This window comes from Haliotis rufescens, unplaced genomic scaffold (genome assembly GCF_023055435.1).
Source record: "Haliotis rufescens isolate VD_foot unplaced genomic scaffold, xgHalRufe1.0.p SCAF_7, whole genome shotgun sequence".
NCBI lineage: Eukaryota > Metazoa > Mollusca > Gastropoda > Lepetellida > Haliotidae > Haliotis > Haliotis rufescens.
In genome coordinates, this window is record NW_025964361.1 from 12,496,820 (window position 1) to 12,508,251 (window position 11,432).

Below are 11,432 nucleotides of genomic sequence, written 5' to 3' on the forward strand. Positions count from 1 at the left end.
CATCTTGTCCTTCTCTGCTTTGATATGTGTACCTATTTACAAAGGATACTGCTAACGCTTCCAATACAAAAGTACGGTAATCCCCTACTCACCACTTACCGGATTATTAATTTATTTACAAAGCGGCCTCCCCATATCTTATATTTAACACTTTTAAAATTAAAAAACACATGCAAACGAAACACCCAGAAACATACACGAGGCCGGGATGCCGATAAGTAATAATAATAATATTGCTCAGATTACTTATCATCATTCAATTACAATATCTAAACAATGTGTCTTCGAATTCATTCCCGGTTTGTGTTCGAGGTGGCGGTGTCTACGAACTCACCGCATCCATGTATTATAACATTTCTTGTTGGCCCTCGACAGAGCGATAACAGCGCACATGTATTAGCCGAGCGCACGTATAATAACAGTCAAACTGAGTTGTACGCGCCATACGAAGAGCTATACCACTCGATAAAAGCGGTACGCTTTCGAGGTCTAGAAAAGTGTGTAAAATATCGACGACCTCTCCATACTATCGCTGCCACCAGTCAGAACTCCCCACTGTGATAGGTGGCCCCAATTGCAACCGTGCTTGGAGTTGAACTCGCAACCGAATGACCGTTATGTTTACAAACAAGTGACGACTGTCGTGACGGAAATTCTGCAGCGCCCCCTGGGCCTCTGTTTCTTACCGGTGTTTGCCATACACTTACCGCCGATAAGTTACTTTCTTTGTTTGTCAAATTTGAATTTCTATTTCATTAAAACTATCGTCTTTAATTGAAATAGTAAGAATGTAAGGGAGAAGTTGGTTGATTTTCCGTTAGTCTGCAATCTCGAACCAATCTGATTATCAAAACAATAAAGTAAATTCATCTGGGAAACATGGTCAGTCGTAAACCTTTTCAAAACGAAATATGATGGCATTCCCAAAGACATAAACAAAAGTATAAACGTTACTACATTTGGGGTTAGAGGGCAAATTTCAAGATTCTTGCAATGGCCTTTTACTTATTGTGAGTTCATTGGATTATGAACCTTCATAGAGTGAGGGCCAAGTTTTATGAACGACGACATTAATGCAATGTTTGACCCTCACTCCTTAAAGGTTCACACTCCATTACAATAAGTATTCAGCAACCCATGCTTACCGTAAAGGGCGGTCATGCTTGTCGTAAGAGGCGACTAACGGGATCGGGTGGTCAGGCTCGCTGACTTGGTTGATGTATGTCATCGTATCCCAATTGCGTGGATCGATGCTCATGATGTCAACCACTGGATTGTCTGGTCCAGACTTGATTATTTACATATCGCCGTCATATGACTGGAGTATTGCTGAGTGCGGCGTTAAACAACAAACAAACAAATATAAGGCCCCTCCGGGCAGGACCCTTAATCCCCATCGCTATCCATAAATGTCAATTTACATCTCCTGACGTTGCCGGATCTAACGTATGTTCATGACGCGGGTCACTGACGTTGCACCACTTAACTAAACACCTCTATCTACAAAACCATGGACATGGTCAATCAGAGAGAGGGCCCAGGTCAGCGATGGAAGCGGACGGATTGAACGTCTAGTCTCTCCAACGATTATGTCGAGGACGCAGAATCGCGGTCCGGCTTCCTGCTGTGTTTTAGTGACAGAACGGGTCTCCGCACCGTGAACATATTGACCACACGGTCCCGGTGTGCGTTATGTCACGTGATTGCCATTACTTGTATCTTTTCGACCGATATTTCCCATCAACAATAAACTTGTCTGCTGTCGTCTGAACTTCACTCCTGAGTTTTTGTTTTCCGTCATCACCCTAAGCTACCATCCGAGGGCAAAACGTACGTCCTTGGACAAATAGCTACTAGAGCAATGAAAACCATGCACGAGTGTTGATAATCTATAATCTAGACCATCTTTAACTCTACTGATTCAGGGTAATGACAATCTCATTAAAATCAGATCTGAGCTCTTGCTACCGCTAAGATTTGTTTACCGGTAGCCAGAACTGAGATTTGATGACATTGTGGTAATAGTATCTTATAATCCAAGTATGGTTCCCAGGTTTTAATTCAATATTAAGATACAATTACGGCAGTCGTATGCAAAGATTGCTTTTGGGAACTATAGCTGCTAAACCGTATCAATCACTGGTTCATTATTTACAGGCACCAATGAGGCGGGACTACTGCTGAGCACTGTGTTTATGGGGACAATGCTCCGTAGTCGAGATCAAGGCGTCATTAGTTATCAGTGTCTGAATCATCAGGAAAATCATTAACTGCTACATTGACACACACAATACATTCTGAATTAGCAGACAACATGGTGTTTGAAGGTCTTGAATCACATTTGCCGGACCCGATCCAACGCCCCCTATTAACAACAAAAACAATGTCAAATTTACCAAACGGTTCATTTGAAAATCTATTTGGTCAAAAGTAATAGGTATCAGTGAGTTGAGCTGCTTGTTACTATTCCGCATGGGGAAAAAGGTCCGGCGGACTCATGAGATCGCCCTCAGGACGGTCAGTAAGACCACGTGAGGTGGGGGTAAGGTGAAATGGGGTTTAACGGCGTCCAAGGTTATTGCACTTATATAGCGACGTGCATGCACGTGTGTGTAGCTGCCTGTACTAGTCCGGACTGATGCCGATTTATAGTGCTAGCCCACTGAGATACCATGCCGCAGTTTATCATGAATAATCCACTCACACATAGTATACTAACTCCGAGCCGACCAGTCCATGTTTTCGCCCCTTAATGCCGAGCGCCAGACAGGGTAACAACAAGTGCCATCTTTTAACGTCTTTTGGTATAACGCGGCCGGGGATCGAACCCGGGACCTTCGGCTCTCCGGGCGGCCGCTCTACCACTAGGCCATGGAGGCGGTAGTAAGACCACATACATCCGTATACCTAATGATTCTGTTAAGAACGTCCAGACTATGATTCTGTGAGGAACGTCGAAACAGTGATTCTTTAATCTGGGCTTTCTTTATCCAGGATACTACACCGTCCGGATAAACGGGTCTCACTGATTATTCATCTACAAGCAGTGGCAAAGATAACACTGCATCTGAAGGAAAGGTTTAAGAGTCGAAGCAGCATTTCACAAAGGATCTCCTATATTCTACCGACAGATATAAGGGAACTAGTGATTTCAATGTACTTATCGTTGAGGTGCACAGTTACAATACCGTGGCGCTGCATCTGAACGCAACATGTAATCACGTGTAGTGTGGCGCGTGGCGCGTAGCATCCGTAAACGGCACGTGATGCACGTACACACACAAGCTGAAGGTTAGCACTTATAGGGGAACTCAATTCTCTAATGCATTTGAGCTAAACACACGCTGAAAATGCACCCGAGACAGTATCTCAATGAACAGGGGAAATGGTAAATTGTGGGTACGAAAGAGAGGGGAAACGTCAATATCCCACGTTGCCCGAATGCTGGCTAAGCAAAGGTTGCAATCTTTCCACTGTGGGACAAGTACGTTCATATGGGTGGGATTGCAATGAGATCTGTGCGTGACTGGCCTAAAAAAAGACACCTAGACAAGATAGTCTCATTACGTTATTGCACTAAGCAATAGATTCAAATTTGTCCTGTTATCAATTGAGAAATCCGTACAACAGGAAGGCGAATATCAACCATTGAAGACCGGCTCTGTGCAGCCCGCCTGAAACCAAGGCGCCCTGGAAGAGTGTGACCCGAATAGCTAACCAAAGGCAGCCAAGATTCGGGTAGGCGAGGCTACCGTGACGCGGGACGTGTCGTGCACCACTGGCGTTACCCCATGTTGACAGACGAATCAACGTTTTGCCTCCGATCACAGATGGCAGAAAACGTTACTGGTTTGTCAAGGCAACAATTCTTGACTATGATTGGTATGTGGGCGGAAGTGTCATGACAGGCGAAATGATTTGATTATTCTGAATGTACACTGACTGAACGTACGATATGTTGACGAAATTTGCGTCATGTCCTTGTTCCATTCGCAAGAATTTTCGACAGAAATTATTAATTGAAAAGAGACAATGCCAGACATGGTTCCCAGGTCGTCTCCGATTATCTCCGACGAGAAGGCATACGGACACTGGACAGGTCCGCTGAGTTTCCTGACATGTCCCCAATAGAGTATATGTGGGGTTTCTGGGGCGGAGAGTGTACACTGTAAGGGTACAGGCGGTCTGTGAGTAATCGGCTTGTGACCAGACATCCAGTGATTCACATCACTCTTACGAAAAATATAGTCGCCTTTTACGGCAAGCATGGGTTGCTGAACCTATTCTAACCCTGGTCTTCATGGTTTCAAGTATATCACTGCAATCTGGATTCCAAATTAAGGCACCGTCAAATCTACAAGTAATAACCAGGCAAACCATGGACTGAATACATGAGCAACGGTCCTGGCAAACCATGGACTCAATACATGAGCAACAATCTTGGCAACATTTGGACTGAACACATGAGCAACGATCCTGGCAAACCATGGACGGAACACATGAGCAACAATCCTGGCAACATTTGGACAGAACACATGAGCAATGATCCTGGCAAACCATGGACTGAACACATGAGCAACGGCCCTGGCAACCTATGGACTGAACACATGAGCAACGATCCTGGCAACCCATGGACTGAACACATGAGCAACGGTCCTGGCAAAACATTGACTGAACACATGAGCAATGATCCTGGCAAACCATGGACTGAACACATGAGCAACGATCCTGGCAAACCATTGACTGAATACATGAGCAATGAAGCTGACAAACCATGGACTGAACACATGAGCAACGATCCTTGAAAACCATGGACTGAACACAATTAGCAACGATCCTGGCAAACCGTGGACTGAACACATGAGCAATGAAGCTGACAAACCATGGACTGAACACATGAGCAACTATATTTGTTATATTTGTACACAATCAGAGTCTGACTGCACACAATCAGACAAGTCATAGATTTATACTGAGGACCTAGAGACCGCATCTCCTCCATGTCCCCTTGCATGGTGAGTAGCGCCCCCAAAATTGAACAAATTATATATACTGAACAAAATAAGTTATGAATCATGACTCCTTTATAGTGAAGACTGAGCACACATTTTCCTTGCTTGGTTATTGACTTTCAACGCTTCACTCAGCAATGTTTCAGCTTTTTCACGGCATCTGTAAATGATTAAAGTCTGGACCAGACAATCCAGTGCTTCACATGGCAATGATCCACACAGTTGGGTTACGATGACATGCAATCAACCAAGTCACCTAGTCTGACCACTCGAGCCATTTCGTCACCTCTGAGGACAAGCATAGGCTGCTGGTGAACTTTAGTCTTCCCCGACTTCCCCACTAGTCTTCACATTTGGTAAGGGTATAGAAGAAAATACCTCATGTAATCGGCCTCTAGCAAAATCCCTGCCTGTACTGCATGAAGAAATATGTGTTTACTGTGCATACTGAAGAAAGACCTGTTACATGTATACAGATCAGAGAGAGTGCATGGGTGAAACTAAAGGTGCCTTGTTTCAATATTCCAGTCACATATTTGCGCTAATGATACGACAATGGGTTTGACATATGGACCAACAACCATCAAGCGATGTCTGACACTATGTTCTGAACGCATTTAGCTTGAAATACTCTTGTATCCTTTAAATATTCAAGAAATACATTATTAATGCTAATAATGAAATGACTCATTAGGCATTAAGATCAACAATTTATTTTACAGAAAATACTTGAAAATGACGAATAATCAAGTCTGTGACACACAAGCCACACAACAATCAGGTGTGTGTGCTGGGGGTTGGGATGTGGGGGTGCCATCAAACAAGGCACCGCATCTGACCACAAAATAATCCATTTCAAAATCTTAGTATTTAAATTCAGTTGAAGGCACAGATAGCCAGTCGTCTAAGGCGCCGCAATTTGCTGTGCAGAATGACGTCACATATGATCCTGAGTTCCCCCAATTATGTTTCTAGTTTTGTCAGCACCATACCAGTGCTCGTGGGTTTCACCAAAGTGGTTAACGTCTGAGACCTGCATCACTTTCCTCCCACATTTTGCTGACACGCCTTGATATAACTGTTCAAAGCAGCGTTGAACGTAACTCACTCACTCACTCAAATTAAGTGAAATACATTCACTTAAGTGACAGCTTTCCAAAAAAATGGCATACATATATAATCCTGCTAAGAACTGACAATGGTAAATGAGGGAATGTTGTTGAGCGCCGCAGTCATTATCAGTCCAGGCAAAATAAGGTTTCACTTGGAACAAATTGCAACAGAATTTATTTTACCACAATTCATTTCTACAAGGTCCCGAAAACAACATACTGAAAGTCCTAAGCAACCCAAGTCTGGAAAATATGTCTAATTAGCATAATGCAATATGGCCACCAATTATCAATTTATCTTCCATATTTCAGGTTTGGTTTGAATTCAAGAAACGCCAAATAAGGATCTTTGGTTTTAAACAGATGGTTAAATTGATAAACCTAAATCACTTTAAGTTGTCCTTCCACACTAAGTTGACTGTGATTTAACTAAGGACTGTTCAGGACTCACTCACTCACTCATTGTCTGGTACAGCAACTTGGAGTATTTTCGACTGGCGTTAAAAAACATTCACTCAGAACAACAAAACAAACATTATCATCATATATATATATATAATAAAATTATAAAGTCCACGTTAGTCCATCATCTTCTTTATATCAGTTTCATACATAGTACTTTCGCTGTCTCATGACAGCTCTTCAGTGTGGACAGCGAAACTACTATGTAAAGATACTGATATAAAGAAGATGATGGACTAACGTGGACTTTATTATTTTATTATATATTACATGTACACCGAGTGAACATTTACCTCATTTTTGTATATATTTATAACATTTCAACTTTGACACTGTACAATCCTACATGCACCATAACAACACTATACAATGCTACATACGCCACTACATCACTATACAATGCTACACACACCACTACAACTCTATACAATGATAATTACGCCACAAAACACTATACAATGCTATATACGCCACTACAACACCATACAATGCTACACACGCCAATACACCACTATACAAAACTATTTACACAACAACACTATACAATGCTATATACACCACTACAACACTAAGAAATGCTATATACGCCACTACAACACGTTTCAATGCTATATACGCCACTACAACACCATACAATGCTTTATATGCCACAACAACACTACACAATGCTATATACACCACTAAAACACTACACAATGCCATATACACCACTACAACACTAAACAATGATATATACGCCACTACAACACTATACAATGATATATACGCCACTACAACACAACGCTATATACGCCACTACAGCACTATACAATGGTATATACACCACTACAACACTATTCAATGCTATATACACCACTACAACACTACACAATGCTATATACACCACTACAACACTATACAATGCTATTTACATGGCATTATTCATATCAATGCAATGTCAGGTTTAATGCATAAAATGCCTCACACAAACACACAATATTACATCATTCATATCAAATAAAAATAGACATATGTTTGGTCATCAATACTACTTCACCAATAGTTATACAAGGTAACATATACCATACACCTGAATCCACACTACAAGTATGTCTAAACCATGTGAGGATATATTCACTATCATAGTATATTCATTATCATAGATCATGACAGACAAAGTAGAAAAACTCCAACATGTGGCATGTTGTCTACATTACACGAGAAATACTACATCATATGGTAATCCAGATGCACCACCCTATCTAAATATATACAGCTGATTAATAACAGCTACATCAATCTAGATGGTGCTATGGTATATACAATATATGGCGTTATCACTATTTAACATTACAGCTAAAATGGATAGAATTATCATTAAACCGCCCGCATGTTATCAGAAATGAGCGGGCCACTGCAACTTGATAATGCCCTCATATTGCTTGACGACGGGCCATTATCACGCCCGTTGTTAGGTGATGTCATAGGATAGGGATACGTGACGTTCAATAGTGACGTCATCTGGTTTGTTCTATGACGTTTCCATATTTGTAAAAGTGGGTCAGTGACATTCGTATTGATTGCAGTAAATGTTTCAAAACCGATATTGTTGTTTCTTTTTATTTGATAACAAATTCCATCCATTTTAGCTATAATAACGATAACGCTATTTTTCAGGGCATTATCATTTGCAGGAGCCCGAGGTCTTCCATTAACTGCCCGAGGAAGGAATTTTATGCCCTGAAAAAGAGCGTTACCCTTATAGTAATTCATAAACACATGCTTATGATATAGTTGGAATGCAATATATACACACTACAACACTATACTGCCGTATACACGACTACAACATCATACTGCTGTATACACCACTAGAACATCATACTGCTGTATACACCACTACAACACCTTACTGCTGTATACACCACTACAACACCTTACTGCTGTATACACCAATACAACATCATACTGCTGTATACACCACTACAACACCTTACTGCTGTATACACCACTACAACACCTTACTGTTGTATAAACCACTACAACATCATACTGCTGTATACACCACTACAACACCTTACTGCTGTATAAACCACTACAACATCATACTGCTGTATACTCCACTACAACACCTTACTGCCGTATACACCACTACAACACCTTACTGCTGTATACACCACTACAACACCATACTGCCGTATACACCACCTTACTGCTGTATACACCACTAGAACACCTTACTGCTGTATACACCACTACAACACCTTACTGCTTATGCACATGCTTATGATATAGTTGGAATGCAATATATACCACTACAACACCAAACTGCTGTATACACTACAACATCATACTGCCGTATACACCACTACAACATCATACTGCTGTATACACCACTACAACACCTTACTGCTGTATAAACCAATGCAACATCATACTGCTGTATACACCACTACAACACCTTACTGCTGCATACACCACTACAACACCTTACTGCTGTATACACCACTACAACACCATACTGCTGTATACGACACCTTACTGCTGTATACACCACTAGAACATCATACTGCTGTATACACCAATACAACAACTTACTGCTGTATACACCACTACAACACCTTACTGCTGTATATACCACTACAATACCAAACTTCTGTACACACCTCTACAACACCTTACTGCTGTATACACCACTACAACATCATATTGCTGTATACACCACTAGAACACCTTACTGCTGTATACATCACTACAACACCTTACTGCTGTATACACCACTACAACACCATACTGCTGTATACACCACTACGTCACCTTACTGCTGTATACACGACTAAAACACCAAACTGCTGTATAAACCACTATAACACCTTACTCCTATATACACCACTACAACATCATACTGCTGTATACACCACTAGAACATCATACTGCTGTATACACCACTACAACACCATACTGCTGTATACACCACTACAACTCCTTACTACTGTATACACCACTACAACACCTTACTGCTGTATACACCCGTACAACATCATACTGCTGTATACACCACTACAACACCTTACTGCCGTATACACCACTACAACACCTTACTGCCGTATACACCACTACAACTCCTTACTACTGTATACACCACTACAACACCTTACTGCCGTATACACCACTACAACTCCTTACTCCTATATACACCACTACGACATCATACTGCTGTTTACACCACTACAACACCTTACTGCCGTATACACCACTACAACACCTTACTGCTGTATACACCACTACAACACCTTACTGCCGTATACACCACTACAACTCCTTACTGCTGTATACACCACAGCACCTTACTGCTGTATACACCACTACAACACCTTACTGCTGTATACACCACTACAACATCATACTGCTGTATACACCACCACCACACCATACTGCTGTATACACCACTACAACACCTTACTGCTGTATACACCACTACAACATCATACTGCTGTATACACCAATACAACACCTTACTGCTGTATACACCAATACAACACCTTACTGCCGTATACACCACTACAACACCTTACTGCTGTATACACCACTACAACATCATACTGCTGTATACACCACTACAATACTAGTGTACTACTATTATGCTTCAACCAACTTGTGAGTATGTGTTTGTTGTTTTATGCCGCACTCAGCAATATTTCAGCTATATGATGGTGGTATGTAAATAATCGAGTCTGGACCATACAATCCAGTGATATACATCATGACCATCAATCCAAACAATTGGGATCGATGACATTCATCAACCAAGTCAGCGAGCCTGACCACCCGATCCGGTTAGACGCCTCATACGACAAGCACAGTCGCCTTTTAAAGCAAGCATGGGTTGCTGAAGATCTTCACAGGTCTCAAACAACATGACCGTCTTTGAAAACAAAAATATGTAAGAATTGGCTTTAAATAATCAAAAGGCAATACACGTGCAGAATAATCTCCAAAGGGTATAAAAACCAATTCAATCAGAATTTACACAAAGCAACACTTATGCCAAGATTATCACCTGAGCAGAGAGAAAGGGCCATTGGTGTGATACAGATGGGGGCTACCCAAAGAGATGTAGCAACAACCTCAGCCTGCACACACATCCTAATCACCAGATTGATGGCTCGTTTCAACCAAAGAGACAGTGCCAGGGAAAGACCTAGATGCAGCAGATCACCCGTGACCAGGCAAAACAACAACCGCTACCTTCGGGTTTCTCACCAATTTTGGTGATGACGTCATCGGCTGCAACAACCCCTGATCGTCCAGTCAGCAGGCGGACGGTGTCTCTGATTGAGCATGGTATTCAGGCGCATATATCATTCCATGGAGTAGCCCCAAGACGCCAACCTTGACATCAGAGACTGAGATTTGCACACACAATTTCTTAGTGGCAGAACAGCAACTGGCAAAGGCTGTTCTTTTGTGATAAAAGGTCGATGCCAACGATGATAGGATTATCAGAGTACACCACCGATGAGGGAAATGGCAGGGATGTTTGATGTGATCTGGAGGTCGATCGACATGGTGTGGCAAGGAATCTGTGGTGATGCCAGTGTGAAATCTCAACGCTAAATCAACCAGGAACATTATTCCGTTGTCCTGCCTTTTCCTCCACTCACATGAACAGACCTTGCTCAGACACTGGTGGAGGAAGGTGCCAGATGTAAGCAGCCCTCGTGAGTTTGGTGTCAAGTTACATAAATACAGGTAACAATATTCTAGTCTGTGTCGTCTTCAGTCATTGTCACATCTGCACCCTCAGACACAAGGAGATGATAAACATCATAGTGTCTTCTTTCTAATGCCATCATAACTGGTGTTT